The sequence below is a fragment of the Pangasianodon hypophthalmus genome, chromosome 22 (genome assembly GCF_027358585.1).
Source record: "Pangasianodon hypophthalmus isolate fPanHyp1 chromosome 22, fPanHyp1.pri, whole genome shotgun sequence".
Classification (NCBI taxonomy): Eukaryota; Metazoa; Chordata; class Actinopteri; order Siluriformes; family Pangasiidae; genus Pangasianodon; species Pangasianodon hypophthalmus.
In genome coordinates, this window is record NC_069731.1 from 7,194,254 (window position 1) to 7,219,311 (window position 25,058).

A 25,058-nucleotide genomic window follows, 5' to 3' on the forward strand; every position below is an offset into this window, starting at 1 on the left:
TTAGCATCTAATACAATGTTCTCTCTATAAAAATATATTTATGAAAAAATAAAGCCTTGGGAAAGATTTTCCTAAGCCAGTCTTCTTTCAGATTTCCTGAACATGTTGTTCTGTTCACCAATACAGGGAAAAGATACACAAAAAACATTCTGTTTTGAGAATTTAACAGATGGAAGTAAGCAACTTAATGCAGTAATATAGACTGACTTTTCAAAGTGTTTACATAAAGAAACACTTTCATATAATCTTGGCCAACAGATTGATTCTTTCAGATAAATTCTTTCATTACGAGAAAATTGTAACATAAACTGCATGTCGAAATGGGAGCAGACTGAACAAGCACAGACATGAGGATAGTAAGCTCTGTATTACTTTATATATACATCTTTCACAGCTTTACTGGCATCAAGGGTTTTTTTTTCCATTAATAGGGATATAAACTAAACATAACTAAAATTTATAGTACCTCAAGACAAATATCCTAATTTAGATATGCTGATTTTTCTCAAAAAAAAAGGAATACATCATTTAGTATGCATTTATAGTATACACTGGTGTTCAGTGATGTCCATGTCCATGTTCATTAATCTGCACGAAAGAACAAACTAGAAAGCCTAGTTGGACATATATGTTGTTCAATTCACCATAGCAACCATAATATTTAAACAGCCCACTGTTTTACTATGTGATTCTGGCCTGTCAGCGGGGCACCACCATGCACAGAGCACTGCAGCAAGCAAAACAAAAGTCTAAACTCAAAAGCGCCAATCACACATGGCTGGAGGATGCCAATTATACCTAGCGGGCAGTCCAAATAGCCCAGAATAAATAAGCTGCCTGACACGAGATTGAGAGTAAATGAAAAATGCACCTCTGTAAAGCCCAACTGAGTACTACATCACTCGCTACCTGTGTCACACAGACAAGAACCTGCGCTAAGAGAATGTGACTGCCAGAGGAATAGAGGCTCGTTTGGGGCTTTCGCTCATCTGGGAGCAGATCAGTGGCACACATTATAAATTGTAAACCCACTCTCACATTACACGCATTCCTCATGCAGTTCCATACAAAGTACATTTCCATACAGAGTATATAGAATAAATAAGCTGCCTGACAAGAGATTGAGGGGAAAATGAATAATGCCCCACTGTAAAGCCCAACTGAGTGCTACATCACTCGTTACCTGTGTCACACAGACAAGAAAGTTCTTCTTACTGAAGCTGGACCAAAGTGACATTATGCACTAGAGCGCCAGTGCAAGATTGCACCTTGAATAACCCTCACAGTATTTCTTCCAGACCAGAGTGTTGGGACAAATACCCCAGACCCGAGCGCTGGGACAGGTCCCTCAGGCCAGAGTTTCAGGGCAGGTCCTCCAGACCTGTGTGTTGGGACAGGTCTTCCAGACCCGAGTGTTGGGTCAGGTTTTCCAGACCCGAGTCTCGGGACAGGTCCCCCAGACCCACGTGTCAGGACAGATGCTCCAGACCCGAATGTTGGGACAGGTCCCCCAGACCCAATTGTTGGGACACATCCTCCAAAACCAGAGTGTTGGGACAGGTCCTCCACACCCGAGTGTTGGAACACATCCTCCAGACCCGAGTGTTGGAACACGTCCTCCAGACCCGAGTGTTGGAACACGTCCTCCAGACTAGATTGTTAGGACACGTCCTCCAGACCCAATTGTTAGGACACGTCCTCCAGACCCGAGTGTTGGAACAGGTCCTACATAACAGAGCATTGGGATTCCTCCTAAATCCTAGCACAGTCAATGTCCTATGTATAAACAGTGTCACATGCATGTATGTATGTATGTAGTGTATGTTGTGTATGTTTTGCACTCTTTAGCCATGCCCATGGCTTGAACGTTATCTTCCTCTGGTGTGTATCTTGTGGATAATAAATATACTGCATGGTAGGTTACATGGGAGAAGTCATGTTCGTTTTCTTCTCCATCTCCACCTGCTCATACCAGCTCGGACTTGTAACCCAAAGGTGAACCTGAAGGTCATGAGTTCGAGTCTCAGGTCCAGCAGGGATTGTAGGTGGGGGGAGTGAATGACCAGCGCTCTCTTCCACCCTCAATACCACGACTGAGGTGAGACCCTTGAGCAAGGCACTGAACCCCCAACTGCTCCCCAGGTGCCGCAGCAAAAAGGCTGCCCACTGCTCTGGGTGTGCGTGTGCACTTGGATGGGTTAAATGCAGAGCACAAATTCCGAGTATGGGTCACCATACTTGGCCACAAGTCACTTCACTCACTCACTCATATACCACCTCTGCCATGTTATCAGCCCCAACTGTTCTAGAGTTCACAGAGTTGGAACAGAAAATAATACTATGTACCCAAAACTGTGGTAAATATTAGAAGTTGCATGACAACAAATTCAAAAAAGTAGTTGACTAGTAGTCTAAATTATAGTTAAACTGTTTTTCCCCCCACCCTCCACTAGTGAACATCCCCAGAGCAGCAAATAGTGAATGTACAGTATAAGTCAGTTAGTCTGTACAATCCCTAATTATCTATATGGATACCATACTGTGAATATTTACCATCGTACGATCCTTCTTTTAGACCACGGACATTACCTTTTATTATTCTAGAAATGACTTGAAATGGAAATGGCTGTGTTTTCCGGTGTGCTACGTTGTGAAATGGATGTGCAGAATGTTAGTTCACAAAAAGGTGAAACCCCAGACGGAAAACGGTTAACACACTCCAAAGGGAGTCTAAATTTCCATTGTCAAATTTGTGATGCTGCTCACACACACATGCACACTTTAGCCTAATTAAAAATTGATCCGCTTAGCTTGATGTCTATTCTCTTATCTTTATGCCCTCTGCTCTCCAGCTTTCTTCACCTGACGCTTTCTTAAAAAGCTGCTTAAGGCTCAAGCTCCGACAAAGGAAATGTAGAAGGATTAGCTTAGATCAAAGGTGGCAGATATAATATCTCTCTCTCTCTCTCTCTCTCACACACACACACACACACACACACAAAGACAGAGAGTCAAGATTAGGAAGCTCTAGATAGTGATAAATGCATGTTGCAGCATTACCTGTGGCAGAAAGATCAGTAGATAATGATGAACGCACAAACACGAACACATCAACCCCCTTTCCTAAAAAAAGTAGGTCAAGCCAGGTACACAATGAAACATGCTTTATGTAACTTAAAATACTGGGTCACCCAAAAACCACACAAAATAATCAGAAAACAAAATTCACCTAACACATTCAATTCAATCAATATGCAGGAAAACTCCATCTTCAACCATCTGCATATGAATTACTCACCAATGTTTTTATTTTCTACTAGCAAGGTTTTTTAATCAAATCGATTGTAAAGAGTTTAACTAATTTATAAATTGAGTAGAGCAAACAGAGCAGTGTTGATCATTGCTACAGTAACATTTTCTAAAATCTATGAATCTAGTGAATGCATTTTTATTGTTAAAATTGGGAGAATAGATTATTGAATTAGGAAAGAAAAAACTGTATAATATACTGTTCCTGAGCTGATCTGAGTAGACCTGACAATCCTGTAATAGTAAGTCATAGTCAGTGCTGCATCATGGGTGTTGGGACAGATTTGGCAGGACATTTGTGTGCATAAGTCATATGCCATATTGGGTATGTCAAACATCATCATGTCTCAACTTCAGGCACAAAACAAGCCCCGATGCCCAGAGACAGACAATGAGTAAGGAGGGGAGAGAGTGAGCAAGAAGAGCCATATAGGAGTCAGAGAGTGAGAGAGTAACTTTTCTCTTGTCAAACTGTAAGGCATTTATTTACGGTAAGGCATTTATTTGTAGCTAGTTTGAAGCCAATGCATGATAGCGAATTTATTTATCCTATTTATTTATGGAATTTATATCTTTACCCAGTTGTGAAGAACTCATGATAGCTTGCTAGTGACTAACATTTTTTGTACTTCAAACTTGGGGATATATCAGGCTTAGTTATACGCAGTGGTGTAAAGAAAAACAATTCTAATCAGGAAGTCATGACAGTTGATTTATACTCTGTGGTTCTTGTGCATGTGTATGTGTGTGAGAGACAGTTCATCTAGATCTGAAGAGACTTCAGATTCAACAACAGCACAGCAGGAAATCTCGACAAAAGCACTGCTAGGTGCCATGAAAAGCACCACAAACATTGCTATACATGTACAGGGAAGGTGGCACAGGGTAATGTTAATCAAAGGAAAGTCTGCAGCTAAAGAAGCAACAGGTAATGCTAGTGTTAGCAGTTTCTTTCCGAGCTCGCTACTCCACACTTCTGGTTGAAGGCAATAATCGAAGCTATCGGCTATTTTATTTGCAAGGACACGCGCATCGTAGTGTTACTAAAAATGCTGGATTCAGACATTTTTTTTGCTACACTGGAATAAATACACAAATACCACCTCGGCAGGATTTTAGTGAAACACGCATCCTCACCTTGTACAAAAAAAAATATTATGGGGGAGAATTAACGCAATACTAAATTCCCAGACAAAATAAAGACGGTGAAGAAATGTTTTTAAATTGTTACTACGACATATTAATACGTTTATTTAGATTTAACTAAACTCATTCATATTGGATAGAACCTGAATCAAATTGTATCTGTGCTGAATCGTATCAGATCAGTATTGAATCGAAGTGTATCGAATCCTTACGTGTGTAATAGTATTGTTTTTATATCATATAGTCTGAAAAGCAGGACTCACACCCATAGCTATACAGCGCTAACACAATATGGATTTGTGTCTAATATTATTTGACAGGCTGAAGAACAAAATACGAAGATTAGATAATAAAATACACACATTGAATGCGAGCAGATGTGAAAGTTTCGTTTTATATATTGTAGTTGAGCTTGATAGCTAGAGCTAGCTAGAGTGCGCAAGCTCGTGTTCACTGGCCTTGGGTAAAACCCCTAAACAGCAGTATGCTGTGAGATTGCAGTGGACCAACCAAGAGGTTTTGCTCTTTTACCTGGTACTCAGTAAATGTCAGAGTCACACTGATTAAAGTTTATTGAAGTTTTTCCTCATAAAATCTCTGTAATACTGAGGAAACTGAGCAGATGATTGTATCCTCTGAGGCACGAACACTTGGGTCGCATCCCAAACTGCGTACTACATTAAATACTTTGTCAAGATGTGATTTGTGTCATTTCTAGTTAGGCATACTGTTTACTTTGGAACACTGCCTGGAATTCTCTCCATATGTGTATTGCAGAGAGATTAATCTGTGCAGCGAGAAAACGACGCAGCAAAGCCCATGGTACGAAATAGGATTTTTCTACCAGAGAGGGTGAAATGTATATAATATGTACGGAATAACACACAGTGCAAATAATCAACACTTCAAGTGGACTTCCTTCCTATAACAGCACAGTGCGAGTGTGTTATTCTTCTTATACCACAGCAATTTACCAACAATTACAACTTTTAAGTTATTAAAAATAGACACATTGTGAAAAAAGTTAGTTCCAGTTTGCACCTAAATTATAGCGTTCCCTCACCAGCTTCTCTTTGTTTTCTCTCTCTCCAAGTTAATAAGACAAAAAATATAAGCTTGTTACCAAGAAACTGGAAAGCAGATCCTGAAAACTCTCCTGTAGCAGAAAACGTACTAATCCTTACAAAGCACTGAAACAGGAGACTACTTCCAACAATGTGAAATAAACATCTTCACCATATCTATGACATTTTTCTTTGCTAAATAACACCACCTTTAAAAATCCATTTATTAATAGGCTTAGGCTATGTGGAGTGTGTGCCATGCACGTCCCTGTAAATGAGATGTCACTATAGACACTATAATTTTTTAAGAAGTATAGCATTAACAAAAATATAATCATGTGTGTTACTGCCAGAGCTACTGTCAGAGCTGTGCTGAAACTTAATCCACACCTTCTGATTCGAGAATACAACTGCGCTGTGCTAAAAATCTTTTTAATCCATGGTGTTGTATTTTGAAATTGGTCATAATCATTACAGATGTAATGATTAGTAACATTATTAAACAGACATAAAAGTAAAACAGATCCTGTAACAAACCCCTCTTATATATGGATGGATGGATGGATGGATTTACAAATATGCCATAAGCTCATAAATGATCTTTCAAAGATCAATAAGCCAGAAATCCATTGTGGTTACAGAGAATTATAATTCATGCAACTGTTCTAATTCTGTGCAAACTGTTATGTGAAATGTTCCACATCAATATGTCCTTTTCTACACATCCATGCACATTCACAATGACAGGCTAAGTATGTAATGTACGTTGTGCTAAATATTATTCACAAAACCCTCCTTATGTAACTACAGAGCTATAAAGCAGTTCACATACAAATACACAGAGAGGTAAATTGCAGCTTAGGAAAGGATGAGCCTTCAGCAGAGACGTGACAGCAGCTGGGTTTCGCCCCAGTGACAAGTTTTCGCCTTTGCAATAGGTTGGCCTGGTGACAGGTTCGCTGTAGTGATGGTTACCTGGCGACAGGTGAGTGCTCACCAGGGATCCCTGAGACTCATTTATCACTGACACATAGCACATGGAACAGCAGATGCCTTAGCACACACACATACACACATACACACCCTGACAAGGAGCAGTTAAGTGTGCGTCTGTATGTGTGAGCGTGTGACAGAGTGCGACAGGGAGAAGACAAAGTGCAGGTATCACAAAGCCAGCTCACGTGTTAACTACGTTAGCGAACAGCACATCAGATCGTTCTCACCCTCCGCTAATGGAGATATCGATTATGAAGGAGAAAATTGGGGGAAGAAATTAAAGCCAATGAAGGCACCCTGCTGTGAAAACTAGGGCGCAATACTTCACACTCCCTGCTCATCTCGGTCATCCGTGTCAGCCTAAGTAGCAAAGCCAAGCCTGGCTTCACTCTTTCACTTCCCTTCAAGTTCCCCTCTGTTTATTTTAATGCGCCAGCAGATCTCTGCTGCATCTACACGCCCTCTCTGCCCCTCTGTCTCTAATAGAAACAGACTTACAGGCCTTATTAGGAATATTATTGATGTTCTGTCAGCCTGGAGCCTTAAATACACTGACCTCTCTAACCTGAACACTGTGGGTGTGCATGTATCTAAGCATCATTGTGTATGTGTATGTGTACGTGTATGTGTATGTGTACGTGTATGTGTACGTGTATGGGTAAAGCAAAAATGCATGCCCAAGCTTTTGAGCCAACATCGAACAAACCTGTCATGTTTTTTTTTTTTTCCCTTGGCATTTAAGTGTCCTATTTTCCAGTACATCCAGTACATCCGTTTGCTGTGTGTGTGTGTGTGTGTGTGTGTGTGTGTGTTTAGTGGATGGAGGATGGCAATTGCATCCTCAAATTTTGGTCAAAATAGGTAACAAAACTGAGGTAGCAGAAATCCAAATGTCAGTAGTTATCAGATTCAGTCTAAACAACAACATTTCTACTCAAGCTTCAGAAACTTGAAGGTCGCAATCTGATTGGCTGGCTGCACATTTGAGCAGTGAAAAAATTCGAACACTTTTTGAACTTTTGAACAATGAGCACTGGTCAAAACAATTTGGGGCAAGTAAACAGGATATCGTTACATATTTGCTGAGTTTGCGGTCAGACTGTAGATTAACGCAGTGACAATCATGTGACGTGCCACCTAGAGATTTTTGGACACATCCATAACACGTCATCAGCAGCATTTGAGAAGTCGTGTGTGGAATACAGTCATGGGTGTAATGAACATGAACAAGATAGATTATTTCCTCTATCATTCTTTATTTCCTCTAAAATGCCTTTGAATATAAAGTAGAGCACATATAGTCTAATCAAAGTATAATGCATTGCTCAATCCTAATACTTTCTTTGTCAAACTAATGATAGATATTAAACTTTAGCCCTCCCATCTAATATCACCACCAGCCATCAATGTAAATAGCTTTCATGTGAATGAAAACAAAAATGCTATACTTTTGTCAACAATATCTTAGTATTGATTCTGCAGTTTTGATTCTAACACGCAGGGAAATGAAGTCACCCTAAAATAAAGATTTCTTTATCTGCTGCGTCTGGACTTTTATGGGTTTAAAAAGATTTTATATGTAACGGTTGTACATGATTGAATTTCATTCACAGATAAGAGCCACATAACAAAAGTCTATCAAGTGTGAACACAAGCATCTACATTCAGTTAAAAGACATACAGTTCTGTGCAAAAGTCCTAGGCACATGAAAAGAAAAGCTGTAGAGCAAAGATGCCTTCAGAAATAATGAAATTAAATGTTTCTACATTTAAAAAAAAAACAATATAAAGAGCAGTAAGCAGTAATACATAAAACAAGTTAATATTTAATGTGATGACCTTTTGCTTTAAAAGAAAATTAGCTGTCTGGGGTACAATTTGTGCAGTTTTATAAGGAAATGAGCTGTAAGTGTTACTGAGCGTCTTGCAGAATCAGCCACAGTTCTTCTGGAGACTTTGACTGTCGCACTTGCTTCGTATTTTTGCGGCAAAACCCAGCAGCCTTCATTACGTTTTTTTGCCTGAAAAGTGATCTCTTACGTAATCTGCTGCTTTCTTTACTGACATACAAACATTTTTCCATAACATTTAATTTTGTGCTGGAAAACTAATGTTAGGAAATCTAAAATGTTTGCCTAAAAGTGCGCTTAAGACTTTTGCACAGTACTGTACTTTTGTCTCTTTTATTCCAAACCTGAAAAACACCCAAAGATAACATAAGACAAAACTTTAAAGTTGTACATCTACTCTTACGTCTTTGAAGGGCAAAACGACTGGAACGCTGTTTCCATTCCTAATCAAACAGTGGGTTTTTACTGGGACGCACATAAAAACAAAGAGCCGGGCCTGATCAGGTCATTAAGCTGAGTAAACAACACATTAATGATTCATTAAAGCCAGTGCTGTTTATAATTAAACTCAAATTGAAACAGACAGATCCAGTATAATTGTTTCTTTCAGACACAACACTCTCAGACAGAGAACACTCAGGTGCCCTCCAGAATTATTGGCACTCTTTATGAAAATATTGTTATTGTCTTGTACTTGTGTTGCCCCTTTCTTTCTTTCTTTCTTTCTTTCTTTCTTTTCTAAATGATCAAGTGATCCATGTTTGCATCATTGTGTCCATAGAGCTGAGTATGTGTTAGACTGGTATTAGCCATTTGACTTGCCCAGTTTTAAGCTAAAACATATAGTTGAAGTACATTTTAGTACAGATATTTAGTTTATTTTATATCTTATGTTTGGGTATTTTAGTACAGATAATTAAGGAACTGACTATGATGGAAAAGTAAGCTATTCTGAAGAACTTTTAAAGGAGGCCAGTTCACAGCAAGTGGGCATTGCAAACAGCCTTTTGAAAAGAAGTTGCAAGTTTCAGCAATCATATCAAAGGTAGACCAAAAACAGAGAAATCTTTATCTCTGGGAAGGAATGCCCCCAAAATAATGTTTAAAAAATCAAACACATTCTGCAGAGTGCAAGGGAAGTACACTGACTACACCACGAGATGCAGTCTTTTCATCATCACAAAGCACAGATGAGCCATGATGAAATTTGCAAAGAAATAGAAATATAGTTTGAAATTGTTCCGGAACAAATATTTACGGACATTAAGATGGATATACACCTTCATTAAGATGTGTATAAAGAAATGATAATTAGGACAACATCTTATCTGTATATTCGTGTATGCTGCATCTGGCTCTCTTTTGTTTGTCCACGATTTGAAAAAGTGGCGTCTGGGAACCACCAGGGATCCGTGAAGCATAAACAGCGGGTCTGCCATTTTTTTTTTATTTTGTTAGCTTATGGTGGAAATCACAACCCACCATTATCAAATTTCTAATATATTTTTTGTTATGTATTTTTCTAATAATTATATTTATTTAAACAAGCCTACATTTTAACAAAATTGTGTTCTGTGAATGGAATTCGGATTCAGAAATTTAAGAAGCTCTTTGTCACCAATAAGTAGCCAAAATATTATTGTACATGCTTAAATAATATGCCTAACATTTGAATAGTTGTATTATGTTTATATTATAAAATATATATATATATATATTTTTTGTTTGTTTGTTTTATTCACAGGGGTCCCTGGCTGCAGAAAGTTTAATACAATTAAGCATTTATAATGAAATTAGAGATTTAACTACTTGAAGAACCTGAAGTTGGAAAGTTCCACAAATGAACTATGTTTCAAATTAAGACGTGGCACCTCGTTGAGAAATACAGTGTCTTAGAAATGGATATAAAGTGTGTCTTTCAAATTCTAAGTGTCATGGAGGGAATAATTGCAAAATTATAGCCTTAATACTAGCATTACACATTACACAAGTTCAGTCAACTGCAGCTCGTAAAAAAAAGAATTTGTGGATGAAACATTTGTTGGCATTGTTCTAGCATGGTTTAGCATGTACTAGAAACAATTTCGACTTTAGCCAACCAATTTCATTTAATTCCTGAATCCGCAACCAAGATCAACAAGCTGACACTGATACTAACACATTTAATAGTTTTGCCAAATACAAATCTTCACAGTTTTTTTTTTTTTTTTTACCTGCAAAATGCCTGGATGGTTAATAGAGATGCATTACTGACCATGACCTTCTTAACCGAGGTCGAATAACCACTGGAATGACCCAGCATTGCTTCTATAGCAATTTCCTGGCTATGGCTTATCCAATCACATGCATTTATGTAAAATATTTAGCTGAAGGCAGCTCATCAGACCACAGACTAGCTACACAGTCAGAGACATTGGGGCAAAAAGGGAAGAGATTTCACAGATTTTCATAGATGGCTTATTTTTTTTTTTAAAAATTCATGATGAAATTTCCTCTGTTCTGAAGTACCACTACATATCAACATAACCACTTTAAATTTTCTTTATAGCCATAAACTAGTCATTAATGGTTAAGAATTAAAAAGTTACTGTAAGAAAGGAATTTTATGTTACAAATTTTAGTTGAATATCCCTGTCCTAGAGAAAGTAATTCATAAATAAGGCTTCCTTTTAGCTTTGTTAGAGTAAACTCTCGCACTGTGAGGGACAATTTAGAAAAAGACAACAAAATCACTACTTACCTGTCCTAATTTTAGCCTTCTAAAACACGATACTGATTAACAAAGAAGCTGGTGCTTGTTTACATGATTATTTGTTTATCTACGAAGCACCACTTAACATGCATCGCACATGGGTTACAGTAATAAATTACTTACTAATTAGTTTGTTTTTCTTAAAACAAACTAGTTATGCCAGCATATGGTGCTTATTTAGTAATAAATTCTACAACAGTTGCTCTGATACACTTAGACATTAAATCCCCTTAGCCCATTTGACTGTAATGCACTAGTACCATGGGAGCTGTTATAAATGACCAAACCCCCGATACATGGACAGCAATCCAAGTTCAATTTCATTTTTGACATCCACATCAGATGATTTGCTTTTAAAAAATGTGTTAAGGCAGATTGTTTTGGACTTTTGAGGATCCAAACGCAACAGCTACAGCAATGGTCGTAAAATGCACAAAGAAAATGGTATGATAATGGGATGCTGGGACTGATTTCCTTCTAGCCCAAACTATAGATTCATGCAGCATATCAATGACAGTCATGTCATAATGACAGCTTCCTTGAAATTTTGTTTTGTATTTTCTGTTTCTTGTTTCTTTTTCACACCACAGGCGTAAATGCTGGGCCTCATGCTGGGCTAATGTGTTAATGTGTTTCTGGTCTAGCAGCATAGAAAATGGCTCTGGGAGCAATTTGGCTCAAGCCACTGCTCCCAGTTTGGCTTTAAACCCTGGCGCATTTGAGAAAAAATTCCTTGTAAAAGACCTAATGCTATGGCTCAGCTCCGTAGAGAATGTCGGAAAAGGTTACCGCATACACACATAACCATTAACCTCATTCCTGTGACATTAAGGCAGGATGCTCTGGATTCATTAGATCCACGACTCCGGAATTGTCATGAGGTATGCAAATAAGCACAGTCTATGCATATTTTAATGCACTCATATAAAGATATCCGCAAGTGCCAAAAATATGCATATGCATACACAGTTGAGCACAATCATAGTTAGATTGTTAGTTGACTGGATTACATTTCCCAGAGGCACCTCTGACCTTCTTGAACAGGGCCATTATATGCTTGAACGCATGTGCATGCAAATAAAAGCCCACACACATCCTTATACCCATTCATGCATGCTCAACAATACACTGGCCTCCTGTAATTTATTATTTTTCCCCTTTGATCCTATTACCCACCTCTGGCTCAAACAGAACATTATGGACCAAATGAGCTTTCTCCCCAAACACTGCCAGAGACAAAGGATGCAACCGGTAATTAATGACCATGGCTGGCTCCTTTTATTAACGAGGCTTCACTGGGTTGGAACATTCAAATGAGAATTTATGACTGTAGCCTTTAATAAAACCTTGCAATATTTATCACCTATTTACTATAAAAAGTCAGCAGCACACACGTATTCAGTAAACAACTAAATTACTGATAAAAGGACAAGTCACTTCATATGTCTGGAATCACTTGGTTTAGGATTATGGGAATGTTAGCATGGAGATATAACAGAATGGTTATACTCACAAGGTTATCAGTACAAGTCATAATAATAGTACTGAGTAGAAGAAGAAGAAATCCATCAACACCTTTTTTTTCCAGACAAAGTATCAGCATGTTTTTTTGGTACTCATCTTTACCGGTACTGCTATTGACACCGAATTAGCTCAGTTTATTAGCTCAGTTTATGTTTCCTTGGTTTACATAGTGGCCATGAAATGTTCACATATGCGTTTTCATGCACTTAGGCTACTAGGCTCATCTTTCCTCATGTTAGCTTGGTCATTGTAAATGAATAACAGTGGCTAATCCACTGGGTAAGACCTGTTATACATACAGGTCATATACACAGTGACTTGCAAATGTATTCAACCCCCCCTGGAATTTACCAGTCAGTATTTTTATTGCAATCTCATGTTCTCTTACAGTAAGTTTTCAATGTCAAAACTAATTATTGGTCAGCAAGCATTTCAAAGAAAATCAAAAACTGAAAAATGCTACTAGCATAAGTAATCAACCCCCCAGGCTCCAGAAGCTGCAGATGAAAGATACTGTCTTAAAGAGGACTCAATTGAAAAACAGCTCCCATTTTCTGGACAAAAACCCTCTCAGTTGAACTGCCATTGAAGAGATTATCAATCTGAAGGAAAGGAGTGAAAATGAAGGGCATAATGAGCATTATACGGGATTGAAAGACAAGGAAATAAAATTTTGTAACTTAGGAATAGGGTGTAAAATTATATCCAAGTGTTTGGACATCCCGGTAAGCACTGTTAGATCAATAGTGAGGAAGTTGAAGCCCCATCACACCACCCAAGCATTACCTAGACAAAGCCCCTCCCTCAAAACTCAGTGAGAAAAAAAAAGATGGAGACTGGTAAAGGAAGCCAGAGTGAGGCCAACAGTCACTCTGAAGGAGTTACCGAGTACAGTGCCTGAAAATGGAGTGAAGATGCAAAGGACAACCATTTCAGCAGCTCTGCATAATTGCGGACTGTATGGGAGGGTGGCTAGAAAGAAACCATTGCTCAAGAAGAGCCATATGAAAGCACAAGAGTGGCCCAGTAAAGATGTGGGTTTCTGGTGAGATAAAACCAAGATCAAGATATTTGTTCAGGACACCATCCCTACGGTGAAATATGGTGGTGGCAGCATCACGCTCCAGGTATGCTTTTCATCCTCAGAAGTTTCTTGTCAAAATTAAAAGGGAGAACTGACAGAGCAAAATACAGAGGGATATTAAAAAAGAAACTGTTTTAGTCTGCTAAAATAACAATAATAATAATAATAATAATAATAAAGCTTGGGAGAAACGTCAACTTTCAGCAGGACAATGGTCCCAAACATATGGACAAATCAGCACAGGAGTAGCAAAAAACAAAAAGGTGGATGTCCTACAATAGCCAACTAAAAGACCCGATCTGAATCTCATTGAGAATCTGTGGCACTGTTTTAGCAGTCAAAAGATAACACCCAACCAACCTGAAGAACCTGGAGCCAGGAAGAATGGGTGAAAATCACCCCAAACAGTGTGCAAAGCTGGTAGGAACTTACAACAGACTTAAAGTTGTTCCTGGTGCAAAAAGTGCAAGTACTATAGTCTGAAGGGATGGAATACTTATGTAAGCAGCATCTGTGTCATTTGTAATCTAGATGAATCTGTTGTCTTTTAAGGGGGTTGAACACTTTTGCAAGGCACAGTACATAATATCAGTTGGTATATGATTTTTTTTTTTTTTTTTTAATTTACAAGTAATAGCATGGTATCAGATAGATATCTGATAGTAGTATTGGTACTGAAGCCTCCTGAAGAAGAAGAAGAACTAGTTGCAGTATGCCAATTAGGATGTGCTGCAATTTAGACAAATAAGGAACAAACATACCAGAAGTAAATCAGAATATTTCTACATTATTTTCATAAACTACTAAAGAACCATCCTTTGAACAAGACTCCTTTAAAGTAAAAAAAAAAAAAACCTGCACTTTTTTTGTAATTTAATACCTTAATCTCTGAAAATATTAAGTAAAAGGTATATACCATGATGAAAACTATGATGCAGGAATGTGTATGTCCTAATATTAAACAAATTCAATACATGCTCAGCAATTAGACCTCTGAAAGTACATTTCATCCTGGCAAATATGCAACATTATGTGATGCAGTGCAATTCAGTAATATGTGAAAAGATTGATATTAGTCCCTTTTTTTTTTACACCAATTACAATAAATATAATAGGTATAAATCAGGGAGAGAGAATGAGGGAAAGAGGTCCTACATCACAATGGCGCTCTTCACAGTTTGAGCATTATGGTAATATTTCAACCGGAAATCTCATTTTGTTATAATGTTTCACAGACCTTGTACGAAAGGTCGTTCAATGAGATGAAAAGAAAAAATGTTAGCTTTAGGGAGTGGGATATTTCATTTACGGGGCCTGACAGATGCGGAGATGCATAGAAGTATGGAGACAGAACAAGGGCAAGAAAGAAATGCACAGCGTGAAAGTAAATTAATTTTATAAAATTAGTGAATACTAATAAAATAAGAGATTTGTGGTGTTGGACTCATACAGAGAAACCTGTAGTGTAGGCATGATTGCCTCGCAGCTTTTGCTCTGTACGCAGTGATTTGAATTATTGCAGATGATGCACTAGCTCAAATCAGGGAATCTTTACACCCCTAGAGGTTCGAGCAGAGATATACTGTATATCTGGTCCATCATCCTGTTCTGTTCTGCAAGTATGCAGCAATGGACTGATGAACTGAACGGTCAATACAGTTATCTTTCTCTCACAGCTCTGAGTGCACACAAAAATGACAGTTCTTGATGGAGTAAAGATGAGTCAGTAAACCAGATATAATCAGTACAAATAAATATGCAACAAAAATACAATCTACAACCATCTCTAATATCTGTATTATAATACTGGTCATACTATATTATAATACTGGTATGACTGCTGCAAAATATCTCATATACCAGTAATATTGAGGTCTGGGATTATTTCTATATATCAAAAAAAAAGGCTATGGGCAGTATATGTTTAATTCTAAGTTGAAAAATTATTCAACCCACGATTAAAAGATTGAAAAATCTAAGTAAAAATAATTAAAACTACAGCCACAGTGATTAATCACGTAGAACATGAGTACTTGCCATCTTAAAGGATTATTCTGTCTAATCAACAGTAGATACTAGACTACTAGCAATCCAGTGTAATATTTCCTAAAATATAACTCTGGCCACAACAATTAATCAGTAAGTGTAAATTCTACAGTCAAATTCTAAGCATTTATACTTAACTGTTAGATATATGACTAGCTACTTAGCTAGAAACAATCAGAAACTTTCCAGTAACCAGAAAAAAAATGACAACTTGCCATCTTATGTCAGAGGTCGACAAATTCATAACATTTATTATCTAGACTGCCAGGCAAGTGAAAGCTCCGATTTCTGCCCAGTCCCATGTTTTGGCTGGCCAGACACCTAATTGACTAAGCTAAAAAGCTGCAGCTAACAGAAAGTAATTGTTAAGGGCAATAATACAGATATATACACAAAAATTTTCCCCATAATGGAGACAACTCTGTTATAGTAATAGTCCTTTTCTAAGGCAGGGTAGCAGCAAGGCTGCTGTTCATAATGCAACCACAGAATGCCAAAAATGTCTACCAGATAGTTGTTATAAGATTCTGGTTTGAATATGTTACAGTACATAAAAATATTAGACAGTTAGTTATTTTATGGATAAGTCTACAGGCTATCTAGAAGCAACACAGTGCCTATAAAAACACATATATTGTAAAATGGAAAGTGCTTTCATTTGTAAAATAGCAGCATAAATGATAGCTAACTTTCTATTATTATAAATAGTAAATATAGCTAATAGTAAATTGTCTTAGTGTCATAGATGTGATGAAGTTTTGGTGATGAAAGTTACTAAAGAATTAGACACAATAATATAATATCATAGGTTGACAAATCACTAGCCCAGGTATCCATGACAACACTATTAGTTTTTTATTCGTAGTTGAATAGTGGATAAGTAAGCACAGTAGGCTAGCACAGTAGGCTACAGTAGGCTAGTAGGTAAAAACTCTACTTGTTATTTAGCAAAACATATGTTTTTATAAAGTTTGTATATTTACACAAAAAGCGCTTCATGATGGTGCACACACCTCGAATCCCACCACCTGCTGCACCACACATAGTGGCATTTACAAGGTGGATGAATTAACATGCAAGGATGACAGACGATCTTTTCCGACTCAGGTATGGGGATCGACTGAGCAAAAATAGTGCAAAGTTGTAAATAAAGACGCTCTTCACATTTTTCATGCAATGTGAAGAGACTTCTTGTTGAGGAAGCAAACCCAATGTGCTACCTCAGACACTTTATCAGGCTCGGTAAGAGCAACGTAACAAGAAACGTTTGCAAATAAACAAGCAAAAATTATGACAATGAGAACTGAATCATTTAGCATGAATCTAAATGAAAGAATTGCCTTATGTCTGAGGGAAGTACACCATAAAAAGATCAAACAATAAAAATCTAGGAAAAGCCCCAAGTTACCTGAATGATTTGTCCGACTCCAGTACACACACCGTGATTTTCAGCTCCTTTCGAGTTAACAAATTATAATGTGTATCATAAAGCATAGCCATTAAGATTAGCTATTCGGAGAAATGTCACTATAAGCAGTTTCTGAGGTAAAACACTAAAGATAAAAACCCACAAAGGAAAATTAGGTAGTCAATTAAAAATGTGCACAGAATGCAGTGTGGGGGTTTTTTTTCATAATGAAATGCCTTCCTCTTTAGAGATAATTGAATCCCGCCAGTGTCATTACAAACTAACATTCAATTCTACTTTGTATAAGCGGTGATGAGAGAATTTTCTCCTCTCCATTTTTTTTGTTCCTTCTTGCTCTCCTTCTCCTTTTTCTCTTTCAGAGGAAGACATCAATCTTCTGCTGTTAGTGGGTGTGCTGGGCTTTGACCAGATGGTGTCGATAGGGGAAAAGGCCCTGCTAAAATTGAGTTAGAACCTGTTCCTGAGTTTTGACATCTATAAATACAAAGATACACACACGCAGACTCTCTCAAGAGTCCGTACAAATAATGCCAATATCTGCCAGTTTTACTCCAGTTTTATGAAATCTCTCAAGAGCACTGAGTTTGCTCAAGCAAGACGTTATGGCACAGAAATACACACTCGGTGGAAATGCACAAAACATCTACAGAGAGACCTGTCTTTCACAGACTTGTGTTTGTCTTAAGATGCCTGACTGAACAGACATCTATATTATATCGCTTTTCCACCGAATAGAGCTGCAAGACACGGCTTGAAAACAAATCCGAACCCAGACTTACCCCTATCCTGGCTGAATGTGTGTATCGGTTTCCCATCACATAACCTTAACTTGTGCAAATAGGAAGCTTTTTGCTTCCCATTTAACTTTAAAATAAATTCCACAGATTTATTTTATGAGCATCCAACTATTCAAATATTAGGGTCATTATTTAAATGTGTACAAAAATGGCTAATTATTGGCAACTAGATGCAAGCGCTATGACAAAAATACAATATCATAACTTTCAAAGATATTTCTACAGTATACAGTATATTTTGTATACATAAGTTTGCTAAGAAACCTGTTTGTTTTGACGTTTATTTAATGTCTACAAAAATAAATTGTTTACCAAAAAAAGACTTTTAACATTTTACAATTTTAAAAATTGGTAAAATATTTTAACTTCAGCTGTTCAGTTTGTAATTATTGAAAAAAAAAAAAAAAACACATTGAAAGAAAAAGATATCATAATATCTGTGATATATCAGAAAAGTGTATTATGTCATAATTTATCACAATGTAGATATAATATCACCACTGGATATCATGGCAGTGCAATGTTGTGTAGAAACGATAGCTATCCAACAACAATTAAAGCCTGACATTCACTGTGCGACAAAAAGCACACTTAGCTAGCAAGATTTTAGACGTTTTTAGGTGGACTGACTACATTTACTACTGTGTTTGTTAAACTGGCTTCTTATACAACATGATCTTTTTAGGCAGAAAGTGAGGTTAGAAAATAAACTAAATAGAAATATTTGTACATTTTTGTAAAATATATTTATGTTTTCTATAGAAGAGATATCAAAGTATATTATTTGTATATTAATATTGGTCAATGGCCAATTTATTGTCTTTTTTTTTGCTAGTTTTTCCAGAACTCACTGAATGACATATGATAGGTTTTCCCAGACCGCCACACTTATAACCGATCAGCCTTAACACTAAAACCACTGACAGGTGAAGTGAAGAACATTGATTATCTCGTTACACCGGCACCTGTCGAGGGATGGGATATACTGTATTAGGCAGCAAGCGCAGTCAGTTCTCAAAGTTAACATATTGGAAGCAGGTAAAAAGCTAGGCCTGTCATGATAACTACTTTTATTGGATGACATATTGTCCCAGAAATATTGCAAAATGCTTGACTAATCGTACTTTGTTTCTATACTTAAAAGGGGTGTAATGATGCATCGTTATATGATGCATCGAGATGCAAAAATTGGACGATGTGCATCATGGTAATGTGTGATTCACATCATGGAAATCAGCATTCTATTAATTATGCATCGAATCCATCATTAATGCATCCGATGCATCTAGCTGAGCAACCGATAGAGTTAAAATATATAGAGAGCATGCTGAGAAATCTGAGAACCCAAAAGAGTTCAAATATATAGAGAGCGTGCTGACCGATAGCTCCGGATCACTGATACGCATTATAGGTTATATGGTTACACAACCATGATATAACCATTAAAAATAGCTCTTCAGTAGCTTTCAAACAACACCGGCCCCGTGCCTCTGCAGTCTACAGCGCCCACGAAAGAGGTGGCGGAATTCGACGATTTTAGCCGACTTTGGAGCTCTATTTTTTTGCAGAGCTCATTATGTTTCAAATGATCATTTTCCCCAAGTGAGAGAATTTATACATTTATTTATTTAAATTTAAGATATGGTGAACCTGTAGTACATTGTGTTTACAGTATTAAACCTCTGTTGGTAGCAATTTCTGATTGGTCTCGTTTTATAGACAAACGCACATTGTTTTGACTTGTTTATGATTCAGAAATAAAAAAAAAGGAGTCTTTTCAGCCATAATTTTTCTTCATTAATATTTTGTTCAAAATATTCTGGGAATCAAATTGAATTGAGTCATGATGCCAGTATAGAGAATCGAATAGTAACTAGAGTGTATTGTTACACCCCTAATACCTAGTGTTACTTTGTTGTATTTATACTTTACCTGAGTATCTTAGTGCTTAATACTCTTACTTAATCACATTTTCCAGGAAAAAAACACTTACTTTTAATTACTTAATTTTAATTTTTAATATGACCTTTAAAATACTGGTTACAAATCTCAAAGGTCTCTTCTTCTCTCATCCAGCCAATGACTGTATGCTATACCTCAATAGAATGGGATCAGTTTAGCATCCAATCTTTTCAGCTTAGCATCCAATTATTTCGATTTACCAATTAAATTCATCAATGTAAACTATTAAGAATCGTGCCAATTTGTCACTGGCCATGACCTTCTCGTGCTACACAATGTAGTTAGCGCTATAGCTATTCATGTGCATCTGAATACAGATAAGCCACTGCACTTCAAGTTGAGTCAAGCTACCTCAGTAAAACATTTCAATGTGCTGGAGTAAGCAAATACTCATACAAAATGAGGTGTCTCCTATAACTAATTCGAAAAAGCATGTTAAATTGTACTAATTTGCTAACATTAACTGGATATATTTAACCAAGTTAGCCTGTTTTCTTTGCTAATGCCATGTTAGACTAGCATTGATTTCTGTTGCTAACATAATTGGCTAGGCAGCAAGTCAAATTCTAGCTAGTGGCAAATATTGCAAACAGTACTTATCTAAGAGTTTTAGATAGTTAAATAAGATAAGTAGCATATTTTTCTTTCACTTCAGTACATTTTTTGGCTGGAAACTTCGATTTTTAAGAAAGGTTTTGACACGTTATGTATGCTTTCACTTTAGTATAATTTCTCATTACTTTATCCACCACTGCTCCTAGAATTTTTTTTTTTTTTCCTCTTTCTGCTGCTCCCGTTCAGATCACCCATCCGCATATTTTGAATCTGGCAAAAGTTTTATGCCGGATGCCTTTCCTGATGAAACCCTCGCCATTTTCCGGGCTTGGGACCGGCACTGAGAGTGTACTGTACAGCAAATTTTGGTACGTAATTTATGAAGAACATTATGAAGTTAACCAGCATTTGCAGTATATGTCTATCTACGTGAGTTATCTTTTACTGTGCTCTTACCCGTTGATGAGACTCTGCTACTGTAATTTGTTGCTGATCTTCTCCAAGGTACCGACTTTCTAGTTGAAAGTGTAGTTGGATTATGTGTTTCTTGACTAGTGTACTAGTATTTTTGTCAAAACCCATTAGTGGCTCTCTCATTTCATTGTACATAAATCCTGCACTGGTTTCTGGTCAATTGCTGAAAATTAGTCTTGCAACACTTGCAAGCTCTATGCTTGGATTGGATTCTACTTCTCTTGATTGTCGATTTGAATAAAACTACCTGCCAAATGAATCAATGCAAATATGAAATTTAAGTCATACAGCTGCTTGGTTATCAGACCATCTTCTTCTCTCGCTTGCTCTTCAACTTTCTTTCCTTTTCTCAAAAGACCAATCAAAATGTTTCATGCTGAGCAGGAGCTTGGCTTCTGTCTAAGCACTGGCTATCAAAGCGATGACCTCATGACCTTCAGTGCAGCTCTGCCAGGCTGCCAGGTGACTGGTATTAATATTAATGCCTCCCTATGGCGCAAAGAGCTTTCAGCCATGCTGAGACATCTAACAGCTTTCGAGTCATGCTGCATTCACAAACACGCTTCTCCACTGGGATGGAGATACAAAACAGAAGAAAGAATGAAAAGAACAACCCCTTTCAAGTTCTTCCCAATTCTTATTTGTGCGGAAAAACTTAGATTCCTCATTTATTTTTTAAACCTCCCACAGCCATCATTCAATTCCATCCCCTTTTTCACACTGTCTTTTTTTTATTATTTTTTTCTATTCTATATACCATTCTATACCTTTCTCAGTGGGATCTGTTCAAGATTTTCACAGTTCATTATATGCTCACAGGAGTCACTCATTCACACACACACATACACACACACACACACACAGTAAAGGTCAAGTGCGGAGCAAAATACAATTCCTGAATTATTCAAACGCAACCTTCCCATGGCGAAAAGAGAGAAAAATGCTTTATGAAAAAAAAAAAAACACTTAGTGAAGCAAACACTCATACAAGGAATTTAGTAACAAACCTCTTTAGCCATCACACATAATAGAAAGTGGCTTTGGCAACTTTTAAAGTGCCTTTTAAACTCCTACCCACTAGAGCTATCAACACTACTTTCACAATACTATTTAAATATGAATAGCATTCACATAATCAAAGGCAAAAATCATTTTTGAAAATCCTGTTTTCCACTTTTAGTCACCTAACAAAAGGCTTCCCAAATGTTTTGGCTTAATGACCCATCACCTGGTGGAAAGTTCAATTTTATTTTAATTGTGTAGCTATTTTAACCATAGACTTTGTCACGAATCAGCTTTACAGAGATCTGGATGTAGATATAAATCCCTAATGAGCAAGCCAGAGGTGGCAGGTGTGAGGAAAAACTCCCTGAGATGACACGATGAAGAAACCTTGAGAGGAACCAGACCATCCTCCTCACACAGTACTGAGTGTGTTAAAAGGATTTTCAGTTTGAGTATATTGTGAATATGCTCAGAGCTTTGTAAAATAAATAAATAAATAAATAAATCTTTTTTAAAAAAAAAAAAATAAATAAAAAAAAAAGGCCCCCTCAACTCAAAACTCCTACTCAGAAAGTTGGGAAAATCTCCTCAACTATGAGTTCGGCACATGATGTCATATCAACGTGGCTGCTTACAGCATCAGCAGTTTACTCTTAATCACACCGGCTACTGCACTACTACACACAGCTGGCTGACAGTAGAATTGTTTTACTAGTCAGAATAATTATGTCTAGTTATTATTCTTACTAATAAAACATTTTAAGAAACAACACTAGAATGTTTCAAATCTATTCTACAAGACTTATTAGTCTTAGTAGAAAAAGGACTACACGTATTCCCATATATACGTACCCACGCCAGTGGGTATGTATATATATACACATTATATACATATATATATATATATATACACACATATATATACATATTATATATATATATATATATATATATATATATATATATATATATATATATATATATATATATATATATATATACACACACAGTATATATATATACACACACACACACATATACATACATATATCAACCCATCCATTCATATATTTATTCACCTACACACACACACTCACTGTTATTCCAGGTTACTAGACAAAAGAGCTGTGTGAGATCATGAAACATAGCTATAAAAAGACAGCTAATGGCATTGCATAAAAAGCACCAGTCAAACCAGCACTGAAAAACATGAACAGAAGTTAGATGTGGTTGAAAATAAAGTTTGTGTACTACTCCAGAACATTTCCAACCTCTACCTTTATTACTAAAGGACAGTGCATGTACCAGATGGATGTTTCTACACATGAATACAACATGGATAAATGACATAAACTGGTGCTTTATTGATCCTATTCATACTGTCACTTAATACACTATGATTCAAATTTCCTCTCCAAATAGAGCCACCACAAGAACACGGTGAGCAGGATGATGTCAGAGGCAAAGAAGAATGCAATGAACACAAGAGTTTCACAGATTTAGAATTGGACATTTTTAGTTGACTCTTGGGGTTGTCAGATTTCAAAATCAACTATTAGGCACCAATACCATGACAAGAAGTATAGCAGCTGAACTTCATCTATCCCTCCATCCATCCATCCATTCTCTGTACCGCTTATCCTACACAGGGTCGCAGGGAAGCCTCGAGCCTATCCCAGGGAACTTGGGGCATAAGGCGGGGGACACCCTGGACAATTGCACACACATTCACATACTACGGGCAATTTAGAAATGCCAATCAGCTTACAACGTATGTCTTTGGACTGGCGCAGGAAACCGGAGTACTCAGAGGAAACCCCCGAAGCACAGGAAGAACATGCAAACTCATGAAGGTACTGAACATAAGGATATCTACTGAAAAGAATGTACTGTACATAAGGATATCCACTGTAAAATATGGTGATGGATTAAGATAATGATTTTTCCGCACTCGCGTTTTACCTTTAAAAACATTGTGATTAATGATTTAATCATCCAGAACAAATTTTTTAAAAACGACACACAAACACTAAAACCTAAAGCCTTGGAGTGGCGCTGTTGAGTGTTAACAGATCTACATGTAATCGACATCACCAGCAGTAAGTTTCAGTAGGGTAACTCACCCTATAGGCTGATTTATACTTGCTGTTAACAATGTGTACGCATATGAAAGATGCCATGAATGAACACAAAGCGTCCTCGTTGTGTAACATCAACGTACCTTGTGACCCCAACTGCATAAACAAACTAACATCTATCTATCTCAAATCTCATATTATGTACTACTCTAGACTGTTATTGAGTACTACCTTTTTCTTATTACAATAAGTGTTTGAATTTTATAAATCTCTTTAAACCTACAGAAAGGTCTGCTTTGAGTACTAGTCTTCTTGATTTCCTAAATTAGTAAATATTTTTGAGGATATAGTAAGGGTTTTCTACTTCAGACACAGATCATAACAACAATCACAACAACCAAATGAAAATTTTAAAGAGAAACAAAGTTCATCAGTGCCACCTAATGGACACCACTTTTAATCCTTCACATGTACACAAGATACGCAAGCAAGTATGTGAACAATGCCGCTCGCGGAGCAGCTGCATGTGTGCATGTACATGTGGTGAAAGTGAAGTATATTTGCACCTTATCACAGACACTAAAGTCTAGTGCACACTAATTGATTTTAGTCGCAATTTCCCAGTTGCCAAATAATTTTGGGGCTCAGCAGCAACCCCCACTAACCAAATTTTCAAGCATGTTTGATTTTCTCTGTGATTACATAGTGATCACATAGTGTGAACCCCTTTGCAACTAGTAGCAAGAAGAGCAGTGAAAAACAGCCTGTGAGAGTCTAAGAGGAAATAAAATTCATCTGCTGTTATGCGCAGCAGATCCCTGAATCCAGTTAAACATCTATCTTTGTGTGGGAGAATGAGGGCAAAATGTAAAAACAATAACAATACTCCAACAAGAAATTATTTTTTATACCAAGATGACTGTCAAAGTATACATTTGAGCTCAAAATTTTAATATCACAATTTTATTTGCTCAGTTTTGCTCATAT

The 25,058-nt window shown here is 37.0% G+C and overlaps 1 protein-coding gene across 2 annotated transcripts in view; it reads right to left on the reverse strand.

Annotated features, from left to right (window-relative positions):
* si:dkey-12j5.1 (uncharacterized) overlaps window positions 1-25,058 on the reverse strand; it is a 73,757-nt gene that overhangs the window by 30,159 nt on the left and 18,540 nt on the right. The gene's annotated exons all lie outside the window — the stretch shown is intronic.